Raw genomic sequence first — 20967 nt, forward strand, 5'->3', positions numbered from 1 at the left:
GGTGATTCCATATGAAGCATCTCCCCATACCCTGCCAGCCATTTGATGGTGTGAACTTCGAGAGCCAGACGTCAGTTCAGTGCCTCCACTAGTGGGTTTTCTCTAGAATGGAGATTTTGGCAACTCTTTTTGCCATTAATATGTCTGGTCCCACTGTGAACCTGTAACAGCCATTCCTTCCTGTGGGGAGGACTTGCACAGGTCAGCCTGCGCTGCGGGAAGGACCAGCTTCTTTTGTTCTGTGTCTGGCTCCTGTTAGTTTTGTCTGATGGCCCCAAGTTCTTGTACAGGAAGAGACCACAAATGGTCCTTCCCACCCACCCTGTGCAGGCAGAACTTATGGATCTACTTATCCTTCCCTTTTCTTCAGGGTCCCAAGTCTGATCTCTTCTGAACAGATCAAAGAGTGAGGGTAGCATTGTTTTAAACCACCAGTTTCCTACAGAATGCGGTCTATCCACTTGCAGATGGCTTTTATGGTGTCTAAAGCCTCCCATGGATTAGCCCACAGTTGACTGTATAAACATTTTCTCTATCCCACATCCTGCTTCCACAGCATGTCTGGGACTCACTTCTCTGTCCTTTTGCTCAGTCCAAACATCCTGCAAAAAGGCTCCAGCTCTCCTGCACAGCCTTCCTCACCCCTTTTCCTTAAACCTCCCCAGCTCCTGCCATGTTGCAGATAAAACTCAATCAGCCCAACACAACCCCCAGACTCTTGGAGATGTGCCCATGAGGGAGGAACTCATGTGCCTTTCTGATTTAACTACTGACACATTTACTGCTGCTTTGCCGTTGACTTAATGCTTCTGCTATTGCATAGAGGTTGGTCTGTCTTCAGCCATCTCTCCCCCTGCACATTTCAAGCTCTCTCCTTTCTCCCCTCAGCTGTCATCTCCAGCAGCCTGGCTGCCGAAGGAGGTGGGTGGCAGAACACGCACCGCAGGAGATGCCTGATCTTCCTTGTGCTCGAGGATGGGAGAACTCAGCCGTGGCAGCATCCTCCTCCTCCATCACTCCTCGCTACGTCGGGGAGAAAACCCCACCACGGCTTCCCAGCACATATGTGTGCACCAGCACCCGTGTGTGAGCTCTGAGGCTTGGGGAGTGCTGTGGGGAGGTTTGGGGGGCTGTGTGGTGGGAGTGGGACATACACCCCATTATTTAGCAAACCAGGTGCTGCACTTGAAACGGCAGAGCGTGCAGAGGAGAGGGAGCTGCTGTGGCTCACTGGTCTCTGGGTAACCCCCTCATCCAGCTGGTGGGGGCACAACTGAGGGTTAGGGGGTGTTACGTGGGTTCCTTCTGCCTGATCAGCTGTGGGGCAGGTCGGCTGAGGCAGGGGTAAGCAGGACAGTGTGGGTGGTACTGCCTCAAACCACAGCACCTGATTTACCAGAAGCTGTGTGTGAAGTGCTGTTAACTTGGAGCAGCTGGTAAAAAAATGAAAACAATCCCCTCTGCTCCTAAATCATTATTTAAACAGTATAAAGGTCTCTGTAAATGTTTAAAACAACAACATGGTTGGGAGGGGAAGGAGGAGAGACAAACAAGTTTGCTGTTTCAGCTTCACAGAAACAGATCTTAATTTTTGGCAGAGTTTTATTCATCCAGAGGATCCAGCTGCCAACATGCTTTGGAAAGCTTCAAATTTGTAACCGCTTCCCTAGCATCTTCCTCCAAGAGGCTGCAGTTTGGCATGGGCACCACCTTTGATGTCTGCGTTTGGCCAGGACCTCGTGCTGTAAGATCTCAGTTCATGGCCAGGGCATCTATGCTGGGACTCAGTGGCTGTGGGCTCTCCTGATGGTGTTTTTCTTTCCCAGACCTGTGGGTCACAGTGGTCAAAGCCCAGCAGGAACCAGGGAGCTCAAAGGAGCAAGGTGCTGGCTGCTGGGGTAGGGATGGGGATCCTCTCCTTCCACTGAGCACCTCTCCCAAGAGATGGGGGTCCCAGTTCCCAGCCCATTCCCCTCCTTTCTCATCTGCCTCGGTAGCACTGCGGGCACCTGGTGCATTACTGCAGCAGAAACCCTGTGTAATTCCTTGTAATTTCTATTTAAATACACAGCTGGCAATATGACTTGAACTAATTCAGCTTTTTACTGTTGAAGAGCTGGAGCTGTATCCTGGTTTGGCTCCAGGCTGAGAGGGACTCGATCTGAAGCCTTGTGTGTCGCAGGCTGCTGGAGGTCAGTGCCTGCTCTCCCACCTCCATGCAGATCTGATGCTCTGGGTCCCAAATCCCAAGCCCCGAAGCATCATCTGTGTGGGATCTCAGGGGAAGGGGGGCATCCTTCTCAGCATGGGGGAGACTTTGGGCTGTCAAAATGAGAGTGCATGTGTGAGGAGGACATAAGAAAACGAGGTCCCTGGGGAGCGGAGGAGGACTCTACTTCCCACCAACCTGCCTGAGGTCTCAGCTGGTTGCCAGCCCAGTTAAAGCTCGTTTCTGCCCAGTCCCACCTGCTCTGCTCCTGCCCAATCTTGTGTTTGCCCCTGTGTCCCTCTGGCCCAATCTTGCCCAGCCCCATGCTGAGCTATGGGGTATATATCACCTCAGCGTTGGTAGCTGCCTTCTGCTGTGAGGTGTTGCAGCTGTGAGTTGCTTTGGCTGGTGTGTGCAACCTATATTGCTATAGAAATGTGCTTGATGTGCTGTATTTGCTTTACAGTCTCTAGAAGTGTGTTCCTGCTTCAGCTGTTCAGTCTAATGACAGTACTGAGCTGTGATGTGAAGATGCAGTTTCCAGAGAAGCTCAAATACCTGTTGGATCATTTAAGAAGCTGACCCTGCTGCTGCTGACCTATGTGTGACTGTAGCCCAGCGCAGATACGGGAGGGAAGATGAGTGCAGTGGTTCCTCGTGGAATCATAGCATCATTCCAGTTGGAAGAGACCCTCAAGATCATCAAGTGCAACCATAAACATACCACCAATCCCAGCCTTGCTGTTCCTTCTTTGGTTGCTGTGGAGTGACCTGATACAAAGCAGAAAGACTGAGCTCAGCTGAGCTGGCTTAGCTCTTGAGCAGGGCTGCACCAGGGAAAGCTGTTGCTGGGGTGTCCTTTGCTTTTCCAGCTCCAGCCAGCTCCTGTGCAGAACCTACACCGAGATAAAAGAGACTGACACAGTGTGAAACCTTCCTCCTCTTCAGCAGATGGTGTTTGCAACAGTGGACTTTGCTCGTGTTATTATAACAGAATGGCCTGGTCTAGCCAAGAAATTGAATGAGAAGCTGCAGTCTAGTCTTGCTGAGACCGGCTTGTTATGTAAACCTGGCCTGAAAGCCTGGATCTCAAAGGAACTCTTGTTTTTTCAAGGATTAGACTTTTCAGCCATCTTCCACTTACGAGTTAAAGTGCTGTCATGACTTGCCTGCAGTCAGTAGCTGTTGTCGCTCTGCAGCATTCACAGCAATCTCCTGGGATTCTTAATGACTGAGGATGTGATGTGTGTTGCAATTTGAACTTCATGTAACCTTCACGGAAAACCTAAGTGCATCTTAAGTGGGGCTAACCTGGTGTCCCTGCCTTAGGCTTTAGCAGATCAATGCTACTCCTGTCCAAGCTGTGAACTCTACATGCTTCATGCCTAAAAATCCTCACAGTTGGAGAAACAATGTCCCTGCTTAAGCAAACCACTGTGAGTTATTGGCTGGTAATGCCACTGGCTAAGCCTGTTCCAGTGTGTCCTGCTAAAATGATGGACTGGGAAGGTGAAGCTGAACCTCCATCAGGCCCATTACTGTCAGACTGAGACTGCTGAGCACTAACTGCAATGGCTATTTCAAGATAAACCTCAGTCTCAATCAGCGTGAGCAAGAAAAAGCATGTTGTCTTGATATTGTCTGAAGGCTGCTTTCTGCATTGTGACTGAGGGTGGAACCTGCTTAGCAAAAAAAAGGATGTCAGCTGGTGTTAGCCCTCCAAGAAACTGGGTCACCAATATTTCTGACCTTATTCTATCGCATTCAAGATGTGAGCGAACCAGAGCAAGTGTTCCCTCAGTTGGAAGGGCCAAGAAACCATGTGCTGCTTGTATGTCTCAGCTGGTCCCAGGGCCTCCAGAAAGACTTCCCTCAGTTACCTTCTGGCTATTTCTGACCACCTCCCTCTTTTCCAGTAATGTTGCTGCTTCCAGAGCATCGCTGGAGCTCTGCCTGTCTGCATCAGCTCCTGAGCTGCTCTGCTCCTTCCTCCTCCTGCTAACCAGAGGCTCTGTACAACTGTCTTTAACCTGCTGAGCCACAGCAATCTGAGAAGAAGCTGGGGAGTGTGGCAGAGAAACTGTTGTAGGCTCTGTCCCATATTTGGTTAATACCTGGAGGATTTTTTAACCTTCATGGGGAAAGCGGTTCTGTACATCTGCCAGCTCTGTTGTTCAAGCATGCAGCAATCCCATGGGCAGAGACACTTCCACTTGAAATCCGAGAGCCAGCTCAGCCCACGCAGCCCCTGTGTGTATCCCTCCTCGCCAGCCTGGCTCCAACAGCACCAGCCTTTCTCACAGCTCTTGGAGACAAACCTCACTTCGTCCTGACTAGCCTCAAAAGCTCTTTCACAGCAAGCCATGTGTGAAATCACCGTGTCCGGTATCGAAACCACCTACTTGACTTTATCCTGCCTGATTACAAAAGGGACAACAGGCCTGGACAGGTAAGAGGACACTGGGCACAGCTGGACTTGGATGCTGGGGGTGTTCAGCCAGAGTGCAGCCTTTCCCACTGCACTCTGCCTTCAGCTAAAGGAGAGATCTCTCTTTAGTGTCTCTTTCACTCAAAGCTTTCAAAGTGGTACCGTATGGATGCTATCATGATATTCATTAGTCTCTGTCTGAGCCCCCTCATGCTGCAGAAAACCCCTGGAGGGGGCAGGTTGGGGTGGGATGGGTTTTACTGCAGCTGAGCTCTGCTGGTTTTTCCTCTGGGGGTTTCAAGAAGTTTTGTTCCGCCCATGAGAAGTGCCAGGCATCAGGGGAAGATTTGTTTGTTGGCAGCTGTTCCCGTTTTGCTCTAGAAAACAGATGCTGTGCTAGGAATGCACCGTGACTAAAATTCCTCTGGGCTGCTCAGGTCAAATAGCAGCAATAGGGGAAATGGGGGGCAGGAGAGCAGCACTGCACAGCAGAGAGCAAACAGGAGGGCCAAGCCCCTTCCTTTCCCTTCCATCCTCCCCAGAGCCAAAAAGCAGGAGCTGAGCAGTTGGAGGGAGAGAAGGAAGAGGAGGGTTAGCAGGCTGCCTGCCTCCCACCTCTGGCAGCCGCACAGCGCAGGCACACGCGCCTGGCTCTGCCTGTACCTGCTCCAGGGAGCTCTGGCATTGTCAGCCTCACTGCTTTTTGCAGTGGCGTCCGACCTCCTTGGAGAACAGACCACGCTCTCTCCATTTGTTTTGCAGAGGATTCAGGAAAAGCTTTCAGGATCAGAGATTTAAACAAGGGGTGTGACAAGCGGTGACAGTTTGGGAAAAACACAAGCAGCAAAAGGTTTTGATACTGTCAGAGAACATGACAGGCAAGTTCACAGCCCCTGCAGGCCTTTGGCTTCTTGTTTTCTTTCGCCAAACGGGGGAAGCAATCCTGTGCAGTGACCTTGTTCTGGCGGGGCAGTGCTAGACATGCTGGAAGCAAAGCAGAAAGCCTGGGCAGGGGCTGGGAGCGGGGAGATGGCCTGCAGGGGTTAGAGGAGCTGGGTACCTCTTTTTTGGGGGGGAACACTGTGAGGCATCTGGAAATTCAGCTTTTGCAATGCGCTCAGCTCTGTTCACTGCACCCTGAATGGTGAAGTCACTCTCAGGGCATCACCTTCTGCTTATTCAGGAGTTGCCAGGGCTGATAGGACCCTTGGGGCTGGGGAGTGGGGAGTAAGATGTGCAGGCAGCCTGAATTCTGCTTCCCTGCCCTTCCTGGCTGAAGATGCTGGGACTGAGGGTCATGTCGTGTCCACCCAGTGCTCGCTGGGCGGTGAGTGCAGCCTGGACACAGCCCTCATGCTCCAGCCCATCCATGGCACTGCAAAATGGGTCACCCCATCAAAACAACCCTTGCCTTGTTCCCAGGCTAAAATGAGGGGTTGTGTGATAAAAACCCTGCAGCTGGTCTCTCCATCTCCCACCACTGTCTGCATTAACTGTCAAGACAGTGACTTCCTTGATGCTGGGCAATTTTTTTCTGTGCACGCAGCCAGCTAATCAATTAAGTTTCTCAGCAGCTTCCTCCAGCATTCAGGCATGGAGGGTGGAGCGAATTTGTTATTCTAGGCACTGTTGGAGAGGCATGAACTGTACTAAAAGCAAATTGGTTGCGCTTTCCAAGCGCTGACACTCTTCACTCACAGCTTGGCTTTCTGGTCCTCCTCCCTCAACCTCCTCCCTGCTCTCCTGAGCACCTCTGGGTGCAGCTCCCATCCCACCAGCTCAGAGCTGGCCTGATGCTTTATTATTTTCCTGTTCCCATCTTATTTTCCTCCTCCTTCATTGTTGTTCCTTGCCCTACCCAGGCATGATCCTCTGCATACAGAAGGGGAATGCTGTGTGATGTGTTTACATCCGTCTCAGTAACCTTGGGCCTTGCAGAGTTGAGCATTGGGCTGAGAAACTGAAGTGGAAAGATCCAGCAGGATGGGTGGAGGAACCAAGAAATATGGGGTATTTGAGGTGATATCAGATTGGATATCAGGAAAAATTTATTCCCATAAAGGGTTTTTGGGCATTGGAACAGGCTGCCCAGGGCAGTGGTAGAGTCACCATCTCTGGAGGGGTCAAACAGACATGGAGATGAGGTTCTCAGGGACACGGGTTAGTGCCAGGGTTGGGTTAATGGTTGGACTTGATGATCTTGAGGGTCTCTTCCAACCAAAATGATTCTATGATTCTATCTCGGGAAGATTTATAGATGGTTGAGAGGAACTGTGTCTCCTGCCAGCTCGGCTACACCCTGGCTCTCTGCTAGTGGGAATGAGGGTGTTTTCTATGTGTGTTTAGCAATGCAATGGCTTAAGAATGAGAGCAGCAGCACTGCTGGAGTCAGGAGGACCGCAGAGGTTTGCTAGGAGCTCAGCCAGTTGTGTAAAACTCTTTACTCCACAGATTTTGGCCTGTCAGGATACACGCAGGCATCTTCCCAGGCCAAGGAAAGCTTGGCCTGAGCAGAGCTGCTTTTGTCCTGTTGACTGGCGGGGAGGGATGGCCACAGCCTGAATCCAGCCTGGCCTGGGGGTGAACAAGGTTAATGGTTGGACTTGATGCTCTTGAGGGTCTCTTCCAACCAAAATGATTCTATGATTCTAAGGTCTTTTTCATCAGGTGCTGCCTGGAAGCCTCAGTGCTGCCTGCTCCAAGGCTTCCCTGTGGGCTTGTTGCCCCAGCGTGTCATCCTGCTTCAGAATCTCAGCAGAGAGGATAAGGAGGAGCTGGGTGGATAAGATGCCCCATGCTTTCAAAGGGTTCTCATCTTTATCAGCAAGAGGAGTTCAGCCACCTCTAGTCATGTTCTCTATAGCAAGATAACCTGGTGCCAATGACATTGCTTCTGTAGGATAAATCCTATAGATGTTGTGCTCGGGAAGGAATTTGATGAACCAGGAAAGAGAACCCAGGATGCCTGTTACCAGTTGTCTTTCCAAGCCATTACACAGTACCACTCTGGAGTTAACAAACTGAAAACATCTGGGAATAATCAAAGTTATTTAGGCTCTGGGAAAGCATGGCTGGAGAAAGTTTGAAGGAAGCAACTTGAAAGCTCAGCATTTTTAAAAACAGTCTGGAAGCCCTGGAAGTTAAAATGAGGGTAACATCTACAAAGAGTGAGGGAATATCAAGAGAAGGATCTAATATCCTCCGAGGAACAGAGAGGAGCCAGATTGAATTGTGATGTTCAAGCCTCTACTAAGCTACAGGGCATTAAAAATTGCATTGGAAAAAACAGATCTGCCTTTCCTGTGGTTTCCATTGGCAAGGGAGCTGAGGGAAAGACCAGGGCTCTGTCTTAAAAACAGCCTGGGGAGTGGAAGTCCGATTTAATGAGGGATAATCACAATTCTCCAAAAGCCCGTTCTTGCCGATGCAGAGCCCGCGGTGAGCGGTACCTGCCAGGGCTGGCTCGGGGAGGACGCAGGACACACAGCAGGGGTCCGGGGGCAAAACACATCCCTGGCAGGGTGCTGCCAGCCAGAGCTCTGCTGGGGTGGAACGTGACCCACAGGCTTTGCTTTCCAAGCAGCAGGACACGTGCTTGGGCTGGGTGATGGCATCGCCATGGGAAGGGCAGTGGGATGGATCGTGCTCCCCAAGACCCATTCCCCATGGAACTGGGGCAGCTGAGCCGCCTGCAGTGCCCACTCTGCTCCTTCTGCAGGAGCCCAGGGGGCTGCTCCCCTGAGTGACCTGGGGAAAACCACGGAGCCAGCTCTCAATGGTGGAAATCCCCGCTTTCAGCATCATTGGGGATGCAAGTCTTGCCGGGAAATCTCGCTTCCGCTGATTTATCGGAGCTCTAATCTTGAAAGGCCTCTACTGGTGCTTTCCGTTTGCTCTTGTACCACTTTACATCTCCTCCTAATTCTGCTGCTGGTTGGGACTGGGCTACGAGCCCCCAGCATCTCCAGGAGATGAAAAGGAACCTGGGCATGAGGAGGGTGGGCAGACCTGGGGAAGGACAATGGGACAACCAGCCACTGCAGGAGCCATGGAAATGGTTAAAGATTTGGTGAGCCCAGATCTGCTGCATCTTCCGTGACAATCTGGCCTCCCCAGCATCCTCGTAAATGAGAAACCGCGTAAGCCTCACACTCTATTATTGCTGTGGAGCATTAGAGTCTCTCATTTAGGATAAACATTCTCCTCTCCAGCAGAGCATGAATAACATTAAATGAGATAGTTAAAATGTTTCAGGCCAATTATAGCCCTGGTGTAACTTCGGCAGAGTTACACCAGGGATTAATTTGATCCGGAGAGCTCTGCCTCCTGTTCTGAACTGGGATTCCAGCGCAGGTAATTACATCCTGCCTCTCTGCACTTCCTCTGGAGTTTTAATTGGGTTGAATGGACCAAATCCGCAGCAAGTGTAAATCAATGTAATTGAGCTCGCTCTGGAGAGGAACCCTGCTGATTTACACCCTGAAATCTGGGCCAACCTCCCTTTCCCCTCTGCCAGGAGGCTGCGTGATGAGGGGCAGCGCGGGCTGAGGTTGGTGCAAGGAAACTGCCCCCACCCAGCACCAGCCCCCCTGCAAAGGGCTCAACTGCTGCTCTTTTCTTCAGAAAGTCACCACATTTCCAAACGGCTGCTCTGCCCTGCCTCTGGTGCTAGCACAGGTCAGGTCTGCTCCAGGGTGCAGTGTGGGTGCCCAGCAGCCTGCGCCCCACTGTTCCTTCTGCCAGTGAACCCACCACCCCAATCACATCCTGGGGGGACCAGCCGTCACCCCCCAGCCTGGATTGCAAACCAGGCTGCTTGTGCACAGAGACAGGCAGCTGGACTGTCTCCTTCCTCCACTTGCCAGCCCTTTCAGTAAATCAGTGTTAATGAGGGACATTTGACCCTCTCTTTCCCTGAACAGCCTTAAGAAACATTTTTGTTCCATGAGACAGTTAAGAAACTTGAAGCAATTTCCTCCCTCTGCTTCTACTGTAGTTTTTTTGGTTGATATGTTGGGGTGGTTTTTTTTGAGGAAAAAGAGAAGTTATAGGGCACGAGCAGCCTTTAGGATGCCAGAGAAATGGGAGCAGAGGAAGGACAGCAGAGTCTGATATGGAGGGGATGGACCGGACAGGCCAGTCAAACTGAGGTAACCCCAACCCTGGTCCATTTGGTCCGTCAGAGCAACCACATGTGCAATTGAGACAGGAGGCTCAGAGCTGGGAAAGTGCACTCACTGGCTGTAATTAGGAATTTAATTGTGAGGCGTTATCTCACTTAGTTGGAGCCTATACAGAGCCATACATCCTCCATAGCCAATTGTATGCAGGGGCGGCGGTGGAGGGAAGGGTGCTGGGAATGTTCTCCCTCACTGATTTCCAGGACTTTCTGCTGCTGTGTGGTCCCTTTCCCTTCTCACAGAGAAATGATGAAAACAGACAGTCAGATAAACCCTGGGGAGCTGGGCCCGGCAAGGTCGCACCGCTTCACCCCCTCCTCCAGGCTGCTGGTCCCACACCACCTCCACCACCCCCAGCTGCATGTCCCCCACTCGCCGTTTCATTTCCCTTTTGGTTTTTCCCAAAGTGTATTTTAGTAGAAACAGAGATAGAAAGAAAAAGAGCAGAGATGTCACAATCCTTCCTTCCTTGTCAAACAAACGGTATCTCCTCAGCAGGACCATGACAACAGGACCGTGATGGTGGGACCATGTCCTTCAGCCTCCTGTCCCCAAGGAGACCATCAGCATCCTCAGAGGACCACTGGTGACACCGCACCTGACCCATGAGTGCTGTCACTACCAATTCTGTGTTTCTTGTAAAGCAAAGGGTGGTTTTGACCAGCAGAGAGGACTAAGCAAATTCCCACTCCCACCCACCAAGGGCCTTGCGGGACCATCCCAAATCTCAGCACAGACAGCAAACACCTCGGCATGGCCAGCAACCCTTGGGCAGCCGCTTGCTACAGGCAGACTTGCCTGCCCTTAACTCAGCTGCTGGCTGCGGCTGATTGAGTAAATAATGAACATTTCTCACGAAATCCACCCTTTCGGAGGTCCCCAGATGGAGAGCTGGCCTTTCCGTGGCTCAGGAAACATTTATCCCCCAAATACACAACGCCCCCGTGCAGGCGGTTTAGCAAGCGGTGTTTGCACACGCAGGTTGGCAGCTCAATGACCCCGTTCCCGGCAGCACCGTGACATTTGCAGGCGCCACCTCCAGCTGGCCCCGCGTTGTCCTTGCTGGGATTTTTGTTTGTGCAAGTCCAGATGGGGAGAAAGGTCAGAGTTACTGATGGTAATGTCCAGACTGAAATCTGGGTTTTTCCTAAGCCCAGGATGACTGTGCCTGGGCTAACCCTGCAAACTGGGGCTCCAGTTAGCTACTCTCAGTGGGTTGCAACAGACTCTGCTCCTCATCTTTGGGGCTATCACAGCTCCAGCATATGCACATTTTGGAGCTCCTCTCCAACTTGTTTCTGACCTTTCCTGAATGCAGATCCTCCTTGTTGCTCATTGCTGCCCACCCAGAGCTGAACAGCCTCAGTCCTGATGCTTCCCCTGCAGCTAAACCCCTGACCTTTATTTTCCCTTAAAGAAATATATGAAAGCTCTGCTATAGCGATACCAGCATGTCAGGGGAGTCCAGGTGATTTAAATCATCTGAGGAGCTGATTCTGCTTTTGAAGCTTCAATCCGGAGAAGCTTTTGTCTTTCCAGCCTCCAATCTCTTCTGCATTGGCTTCAGTACATGTACATTGTGTTCATTCCCTGACCCCCCCCTTGGCATTATTGATTCTCCATCTTGCTTTTAATCTGCTATAAAATGAAGGCAGCTCCAGGTAAAACAGCAGTCTAATTCTTCCTGATCACAGTATTTCCTTTACCAAAAAGAAGAAAAAAAATAATGTTTAAAGTGAGTTGAGGTTGTAAAAGCTTAATTAAAAAGCTTCAGGGGGAAAAAAATCTATTGGGAAAACTCTGTAGGCATTTTTGAAACTACCCATGTGGAGAACCAAGCTGCTGGCAGCTCTTGTCTGTGTGTCTGGCCTTACCTCGCTGGTGACAGGTGACCCTGCAGCCCCAGGATGGGGAGATGGTGCTGCCATCAGCCAGGAGCATCCTGGGCATGAGCCACAGCCCAGGCTCTTTCTCCACCATCGCCGTGTCCTGCTTGTGGCCTCCAGTGTGGTCAGCTCTCAGAAAAGAGCAAGCAGCTTGTTCTGGTTTCAAAAGGGGTGTATTTGGCACTGAAAACTCATTCCAGCCATGGTGAGGCCAGCACAACTGTGCCCGCAGAAAGGATTTTGCTCTGTCACTACTTCACGCACCAAAACAAGCAAAGACTTGGTTCCTTCTGCCTCACAAGTACTGGCAAAAGCTTTGCGAAATGCTTTTTCAGTTAGGGTGAAGCTGATGTTTGCAAGTCTACCGATGACTGATCAATACATGCTGATAGACTTTTCCCATCAGAACATTTATTTTTCCAACAGGACACCGAGTTCTCAAACAGATGAAGGCTTGCACAAGAAATCGTCTGCCTCGGTTTGGCAGCAAACGGAAAACAGGAATATTTTTCTTTATTCTAAACCCAAATTTTTGTGGTTAAATAGAGCCAAAAATATATCTCCCCCTCCCGCTTCTCCCAGACACGAGACATCTCTGAATGCCGAAAGCAACGCTTCCCCACCGCAAATGGACCAAATAAACCCAGCACGAGACTGGTGCTTAGTAGAAACAGATGCGCCTCTAATGCTGTCATCTACAGCAAGCTGCGTCTGCAAACTGATCTTTTATTAACATATTTGTATGGACGGGAAAGCTGCAGAGGGTGCGTGAACCCCGCTGCCGGGGGCAGGACGCCTGATCACCCCGTGCCCGTGGGATGCGTGATGGCTTTGTGGGGGCATCGCCGTGGGGCTGCCGGCCACCCCGCAGGGCTCAGCCTTAAAAACAGGCAAATTTCTGTTCTGCACCAGCATTTCAGCCGATGTCTGGTCCCCCCGAGCTGTGAGAGAGGAGTTAGAGGGATGTGGGTTGGTTGGTGTCGTGGGTTGTTTTGCCGGGAGTTTCTGCGTGTGCTGAACCGGGTGCCGGCTGCAGGGGAGCTGCAGGAGGAGAAGGAGTCATGGTTGATGCTTTGCTGAGCTGGGACAGACAAGTTTATGAGCTTTGGGGGATCTGTGGAAGGGAAGGTGAGTCCCTGGGCTGCCTGCGGGCATTTGGCAGTGCCCTGTAGGCTGGGGGGATTAAGATACACAACCCCGGCCTCAAATTCCCCCCGAACCCTCACATATGTGCCCCAGGCTGACATCCCCTCACCCGAAACCAAAGGTTTTCTCCTGGGGAGTTGTCCTACCTTTGCTGGGAGCCACAGATGGGCAGCCTGGCGCTGGCCCTCAGTCCCTGGAGTCACTGTGCAGGGGACAAAGCCACATCAGTCCCGAATCTCCACCTCACAGCCCGTGCCCACTGCAGCTGGACCAGCGCCAGCTCTGCTGCCTTTTCTGTCCCTGCGAGATGCTCTTGGCACCCGGGCAGCTGGATGTGCTCTCACCTGGGAACTGAGCTGCTATTGTAAATGATGGAAAAATGGGCTTTTTCCCTTCCAATCTGTCTGTTTCAGGCTCTAATTTCCTTCCCCCAGGGTGAGCCGTTTTTCTAGAGCCTTCATAGCCTCCCCAGCAGGCAGAAAGACCTATAAATTCTGGGTGAAACAGGAAGAAACAATCGTTAAAACGCCCGTGGGGTCTGTGAGTAGGGCAGCAAGGCAAAGACGAAGCTTTTTACCCCAGGCTTGCATTTTCTTCCCACAATTTCCCCAAAGCTGCATCTATCCCATCCCAGCTAACTGCTGCTTCCCACCTGGTTTTCACTCAGAAGCAGCGTTACGTGGTGCGAGGGTCAGAGTCGGCCTCTCTCCTGGTCTCGTCCTCTCCCTCGGGGTGCCTGGGGACAGAGATGGGTGAGCTGTGCCGATTGCAGCCCAGGGGCAAATTGCTCTGAAACCTTGTGGGACCAGAACCTCTGGACTAATTTGGCTTTTTAAATGAAAGGTGTTAGCTTGCTGAGACCAAGCACCTCAACTCTTGTCCCCCGAAGTATTGCTACAGCACAGTTTACGCTGAAATATGCTGATTTTAACCAACAATTCTCTTTTCTTCTTTTTTTTTTCTTCTTCCAGAAACTAAATAAATCATGCAAGTCCTCCATTACCCACTCTCTCCAATCAGCTGTCCCTTTGTCACCGCCCATCCTTCCCCTGGGCTTTGGAACTGGGTCAGTGAGCAACATCCAGCAGCGGTTGCTTCCCACTGAAATTCATAGAAAGCGGATTTGGCCTCTGGGTGCTTTCCAGTGGCCCAAATTTGCCTTTTCAGCACCCATCTCAGTCAGCCTGGGGCAGGGTGGCTGGAGGAGCGGGCGATGCCCAAGCACAACCCTCAAAGGGATCCAGGGCTCTGCCAGCGACATGTCCCTGCATTCATCTGCCATTCCAGTGCTCATGGCTTTGCATTGTTGCTACCTGGTAGGTTCTGGATGCCCTTGAATCTTTATCCCTGGCCATACTTGGCTGAAATAAGCAACTTTTTGCAGGGGTGTCAAACTCATTTTCACCAGGGGCCACATTTATACAGTCCTAAAATTGCATTTGGTCCTTTGAAGGGAACTGTGAGGCTGATGTGGCCCCCTGGTGAAAATGAATTTGACACCTCTGGCTTATTGCCTGTGGAAACCAGGCAAAGGAGGGAGCAGCTTCATCCTGGGATCCTCACCCTTGCTCTGCTTTCAGTATTGTACCTGGCCTGGTTATGCCTGATGGTTAAAGGGAATTTGTGCTTGATGGGTTGAGGATCAGGTCTTGGGGACAGAGCTCGTCTCACCCCGGGGAATGTGGCTGAAACAGGGACCAGAAACTTCCTGAAGCTGCCGAAGGAGCCCTGCAGAGTGCAGGTAAAACCCTTCCCTACCTCCTGATACCCAGCTGGCTTTTCCACTTCTGAAGCACAGCACCTTTTCAGTGCCAGAATTTGGGGTCACTTTCAATAACTCGCTCAAAAATCAGAAGAAAAAGCCAGAGATGCTCTCTGAGTCACTGACATGTTGTTACCAAGGACACTAAGGTTCCTGATTTTGAAGAAGAGATTAATTACATTCTACAAATAGACATTTTATCTGCATTGAAGAGCAGCAAGAGCTAGTTCTTTTAGCGTAGCTCATTATGTATCAGCAGGTAGTATTGTGACAGATGTAGGAATCCAGTCGTATTGTCACTTGGGTTTAATCATCAGAAAGCTGTCTTCCCCGGGTCAGCTTCTACTGAGGATTTGTAATATTTACATAGCACTTGGGGCTGGCTTCTTTATTGCCGGAGTCTGTATTCACTCGTCAGTCTCTCATTATGCATGTGCCAGTATTAATTGCATTTAGAAATGAGATTCTAAAGGAGAAGTGAGAGCTATTTAGCTCTCCATTCAGCTTGAAAGCCAGCAGCCTTCTGTGTGACAGCTCTCGAGATGTTCTTGTGCTCGGCTTTCTCTCCAGCTGAAAAGCAGGTGTTAGAGAGAGTTGGTGTCGGAGCCACTGTATCAGCACTGCCTTTTGTGCATGCCCAGACATTTATATAACCGGCAGGATAATGACTCCGCAGAAGTGGCACAGAATTGACCCTTCTGGTACTGGATTCAAAGACAGCAAGTGGATCTGCTCAGCTGCTAAATGGATACAGGGGGGAAAGTGATGCTAAACCTTGTCTCGTGTGGAAAAAGGGGGGTAATTTTCCTGCTGGTGGGTTTGGGGGTTATTTATCGGCTTGGCTGTGCCTGCAGCACTTTGGAACTGTGTTTGTGGCTTTGCTAATGTATTTAAAGTCGTGCAGAGATTCAGCTGACACTTGTCTGTGCATGCCTGCTGTGTGCTGACGGCTCCAGCCCGGAGATGCAGAGCCCTCTGCCACTGCTGCCAGCCGTGCCTGGGCGGTAGGAATGAGGAGGTCACGTCCTGCTCCCCAGAGGGGACTAAGCTGGAAGGTTAAATCCAGATGATGCCAAGCTACCGGCTCTGTTTTCTCCAGCCTGAGGTGCAGAGGGTCTGTTCTCGCCTTGCAGTGTGGTGTGCAGGGTGCAACGAGGGTGTCCTTGTGGGGGGAGAGGTTGGTGCAGGCACCAAATGCTCCCTCTCCCCATGACCCTGGCTCCCAGTTCTAGGAAAATGACCCTTCTGGAGCCTGGGTGGTTCATGTCCAGCCTGTTGTGAGAGGGCTGAGAAGCCAGCAGTAAAGGCAAATCCACATTTCACTTCCCCAAAGCCCCTCCGTTGATTTGCCACAGTCCAGCCCTGCCCCATGAAGCCCCTGACTGGTTCCCTCTCTTCCCAGCAGGATCCTGTGGGTGCTTCTGGGCTCCCTTGGGTTCTTGCTGCCCTACTTTCCCCCCGTACTGGACCAGCACTGACACAAAACCCAGGGCTCCGGGTCAGCAGCACCTCCAGCTCCCTAAACCCAGATATTGCTGAGCAGCAGGTGGGGAGCAGCTCCCGCCGGGATGGGACTGGAGGGGAAGAACATGAGAAAGGTAAACAGAGCAGACATTCTTAACCAGCCCTGGCCCCCAGCCAGGACCTTCTTGTTAAATACCACATTAAACAAAGAATAAATCACTGCTTGTTGAGGAAACCTGAGCACCCAAGCCCAAGGAGTCTTGCATGACCTTCCTGTTCCTCCACGAGGAGGTTAGTCCAGGTTGGCACTTCAGTTTGATTTTTACCTCCAGTGAGGGGGAACAGCAGACCCTGCAGCTGGGCTTTTAGGAGGAAACCTTTCAAACCTCTCCTTTGGGGATGGTGGCAACCAGCTCCAGGGGCTAACCCCAACCCCATGCACCCCCAGCTGAGCCCCCAGCCCTGTGAGTGTGGGCCAAGGACAACCTGCCTTGTCCCTGGCAGCCCCAAGGCTTATAAATAGAAGACAGGATGTGAAGGAGGTCAAGTGAGCCGGGGATTTCACATAATCTGATCTTGCCTGTGCTGTTCATTTATGTCCTTTGCCCAGGACGCACGCTCTGCTCTGCGCACGGGGACGTCAGAGCCAGGGGGACGTTCCTACACCAAGGCAGCTTTATCCCATGGAACATGTGAGTTCCTGTCTTTTTCTTCACTGTGCGCTGGTTTTCAGGGATGTCTTCAATCCAGGGGTCACTCAGAGTGGTGCACATATGGAAAATCCTGGTCTTTGTTGCAGTATGGGGTCCTGGTGCCTGCCCAGCCTGAGCCTGGTCCTCTAACTCATTGAAATCAGTTGGATTGAAACTGCATTGGGGTTCTGGTGCCTTGGGTCTGTTTGAGGTCTGGAGGATGCTGCCTGCCTTCCACCGTGCCCATCCAAAGCCTCAGTCCTTCTGCTTTGGTCACCTTTACCACTTGTCCCAGCCCCGGTCTGGCAGCGGTTCTTTCTCCTGATTCTGCAACGTCTCTTTTCCAAAATACAAAAGGCTGGTGACAAATTCTCTTCTGGTATAAAGCTGTCAGTGGAACTGCTCTGATTTATGACAGCAGAGAGCAAGGTCAGTAGATGAATGTCCAAAACAGAGCAAGTAGAAACCTCTTAATAGCCACTGGTCTTCAGTGGTGAGAGCAATTAATCACTAGAAGAGCTAATCTAGCAGCACATGGCTTCTCTGTCGGCTGGTGTCTTGCATCCTGACTTGGTGCCAGTCCGAAGGCTGCAGTGGGGCTCAGACAAAGCTTCTCCCGACCATCCAGCTGTGAGTCTCCCTTGTGCTCCCCAGGGCTTCAGTGCTGTGCTGAGGACCCCACAAGCTGAGTCCATGCATGCTCCCTCCCCACACTAGGTTTCTGTCCCACCGCCCACAGGTTGATGGTGGTGATGATGACGATGGCAGCCAGGTGTGAGGTCTGACCAGGCTGCAGGGCCCTGGTTTAGATGTGGTGGAACAGCTTCTGATCCTTGCATGAGTGGAGAGAGCCACAGCATCCCCTCTTTCCCTCCCAACCCCAGCTTTTTCAGCTTCAGGCTACATCCTGCCTCCTCTTGTGAGGTTTTGTGCTTTCCCACTGCTTGCTAGCAGCAAGGACATGGTAGCCGAGCCACAACCAACCCTGACACCTCCTCCCACACCTGCACATTTTCCTTGCTCCTAAAAGGGTGCCAAGCCAGCTGCACAGCTGTCCCCCCATCCCTGCCCAGGCACCCAAAGGCAGCTCCCACCGGCAGGGCTTGTGCTGTGGCTGGAGCCGCCTCCCCGCTTGCTGCCAGCACTGCTGCCATCACTTCAGGTGACCTGTCCCCGAGCCATGTCCCATCACGTGTCCCCCCATCCCTGCCTGCTCGCCCAGCAGCTTCCCAAGGGACAGACCTGCTGGCTGCCAGCTCTGCTGGCCTCGCCAGCTGTCCCTGTACCCCCTGCCCTGAGACAGCCCCCACCTCTGCAGCAAGCACTTTTGCTCAGGCACTTAATTAATGAGTCCTTAATTTAGCTGATGCTGCAGGTAGCAAAGGGAGGGCTGTGGCACGCAGGCCAGGAGATGCCTTCCCTCCTTCCAGTCTTATTTCTCCCTCTCCTGACTTAATTGTCTCGTTAAGTGCCAATTTGACCTCCCCACTTTCAGATGTCTCCAGTCTCCACTGGTAAATAGATTTGTGCATCTCAAGCAGAAACCTCCTTGAGCTGAGCCTGGCATGAGGGCGATGCTCGACCTTGCCATGAACATGGTCCTGCTGCTGCTGAGTTGAAGCCAAGCAAGTGCTGAACAGGAGCAAAACTCCCTCCCAAAAGACACGGGGAGCTACAGGTAAGTGGAAGCCGCAGATGTCAGCCCTGTGCCCGTGGCATGGTGGGGATGCACTGAGCAGGAGGTGACACTGTGCTCCGGTCGCGGCTTTGTCATTGCCTTGATGGGGGACTGCAGCAAGTCCCTTTCCATCTGCTCTCTGGCATCGCCTGGGAGCTGGGACGGGAGTGTGTGTGTGGGCACGGAGCGCAGCGCTGCAGCGTGGTGGTTCTTCTGCAAAGCCAACGCTGAGCTGATGTTCTCAGCCGCCCTCCATACCCAGACCCTCACCACTGCTCCCAGCACCCAGGGATGGAGCAGGACCTCCCCAGGGCTATTTTACACCAGATGAAGGTTTGATAGCTGGGTGCTGCTGAGTGTCCTTGGCAGCCTGGGAATGTCTCCATGGCTGAGAGCACTGCTCAGTTTGCTCTCCAGCCATGGTATGAAGACAAACAGGCAGCCAGGCTGCTTGTCTAGATGGATAGCAGAACACTGGGCTGCTTCATTTAGGAAACACCTTGATCATTGCATATAAAAGCATCCCAGGAGTTCAGACCTGCCCCTGTGCACGAGAAAGTCAGGGGATCATTCCTGCATGTCTTCCTTGCTCTCCCTGGTGCAGAGAGGAGGGGGTCACAGCACAGACAGCTCCCCTCTGCCCTGCACGAGGGAATGGCTGGCGCCCAGAGGACTGAAACTAGAAGGAAAACAAATATCTCCAAGGGTGGGTCTTAGGCTGAGTAGTGAGATCCTCCACCCCAGGGCCACCCCTCACCCTCTCGTCCCAAGCCCCAGGGCCCCGAGGGGACAGGAGAGGACATACGGTTCCACTTTGTTGAAGAAGCGGCGCCGCAGCATCATGACGAGTGTGCCGAGGAGCAGGAGGGTGGTGCACATGGCGCTTCCTCCATCACCCCCAGTGCCGCTGGCCCCGCGCGTCCCTCCCACAGGCACCGCTCAGCCTGGGGCTGTCACCCGTGCCTGGCTGGCCTGTCACCCCGACTGGTGGGCACCTCTCCCCAGCAGCCACCTGAAGGCTCTCAGGGCTGGTTTTAGGAGGAATTAGAGCAGGATCAGATCTAATTAAGAGGCAACAAATGAGGACGCTTTCCTCTGACCTTCGGGCAGGAGGGAGCTGAGCAGCTGGACTGTGAACCCTTGAGCACTTAATAGGTTTTGGCGTGAGGAGCTCAGGCCCCGTATGGTCTTTATCCCCACACCTTGGCCAGGCAGGCTCTGGGAGGGACACATGATGGACCTTCCCACTCCATCCACCCCAGCCCATCTTCCTGCCCCCCTATCCCCGTCACCACCAGGGCTGGGTGCTCCCCTCTGCTCCCCACTTCACCCACCTTCCCCCTGCTCCTCCCTTTCTCTCCCGCTTCCTCTTCCCTCCTCCTGCCAGACCTGCCTCAACCCGCTCCCCCCTTCCCGGCTCCTGTAGTCTGACAGGCTCAGACCTGCATGTAATTCCCTGTGGACGCATCTCAGGCAGCTGATCCCGAGACCTTGTCTGCATCCTCCCATCACCCGGGCTGGGTTTGCCTCCTCCTCCCATCGCTCAGCAGCACGCACATCTCTCCCCACAGCATGGCTCTGGCCCCACGGTGTCCCCACAGACCTCTGTGCGTGGTGTCTCACCAGGGAAGCCTTTCCCTGTCCTCTAAACTCCTTGGATGTCCCACCCATGGGCCGTTAAGTGCCTTCATGTCCCTTGTCCCAGCTCAGCCCTTTGCAATGCAAAACACATTTTGTGGAGTCAGGTGACTTTATGGATTTAGGTTAAAGAGAATAAATGGGGAAGAATCCTCTGTAAGAGACAGAGAGGGAGGAAAACAGCTGTGTGTGCACGCGCGTGCACGTGAACTCACACGTGGGGTTTAATAGTGCACAAAGGTTCAGACCAGAAGAGCCCCAGAGCAGGCAAAAAGGATTTTGAAACAAGAACTGAATCCAAGTGACCTGCATTGGTCTGTGCTTAATGACTGGTTTCGTCCGAAGGAAAAAGCAAAGCTGAGCTTTGCAGGAAGCCTGACTTTCCATCCCCAACTAGCCGAGGATGGAGATGCCCCAAGTCCAGCCATGACAGGAGCCTGAGACAGCTGCAGTTAGTCCCCTCTTGGTGGACACGTCCTCTCAAAGTGCTCCAAACCCTACAAACAACAGTCACGAGTACCACTTGAAATGTTAGTAAAATCAAATCCTTCTGAGCCCATCTAGTAAACAGTCCCAATCCCTGAACTTAGGGGTCAGCCAAGGGCAGAGGGGACGGTTCCGGCCTCGCTGCTGGCACCAGCGGGATGGGAAGCCTTCGGGAGGGCGGTGGGTGTTTCATCCCAAGTGTGTCCTCCAGTCAGATGGAAACAAGAATGAATAATTCTTTCCCAAGTGGAAGTCAGGCCGGAGGGTGCGGCGCTGTCTTACGCAAGGTGCTGGGAAGCATGCGGGGTGGCCAAGCTCGACGTCCCGGCTGGCCGCGCTGGAGCACGCTGGGCTCTCGGGAGCACATTTCGGTATGCGGTGAAGTTGCTGGAGCCAAA

At 52.4% G+C, this 20967-nt stretch overlaps 2 long non-coding RNA genes across 2 annotated transcripts; one reads left to right on the top strand and one right to left on the bottom strand.

The window, feature by feature from the left end:
- Nucleotides 1–614: 614 nt before the first annotated feature.
- LOC139829390 (uncharacterized) lies at nucleotides 615–18603 on the top strand. The gene is made up of 6 exons (XR_011741847.1): nucleotides 615–1086; nucleotides 1599–2192; nucleotides 2676–4658; nucleotides 13821–16209; nucleotides 16686–16767; nucleotides 18263–18603. It is a non-coding gene; the product is annotated as an uncharacterized lncRNA (long non-coding RNA).
- LOC139829389 (uncharacterized) lies at nucleotides 12112–13487 on the bottom strand. The gene is made up of 3 exons (XR_011741846.1): nucleotides 13194–13487; nucleotides 12996–13051; nucleotides 12112–12744 (listed from the first exon to the last, which is right to left on the bottom strand). It is a non-coding gene; the product is annotated as an uncharacterized lncRNA (long non-coding RNA).
- Nucleotides 18604–20967: the final 2364 nt, after the last annotated feature.

The sequence above is a fragment of the Patagioenas fasciata genome, chromosome 18, assembly GCF_037038585.1.
Source record: "Patagioenas fasciata isolate bPatFas1 chromosome 18, bPatFas1.hap1, whole genome shotgun sequence".
Lineage (NCBI taxonomy): Eukaryota > Metazoa > Chordata > Aves > Columbiformes > Columbidae > Patagioenas > Patagioenas fasciata.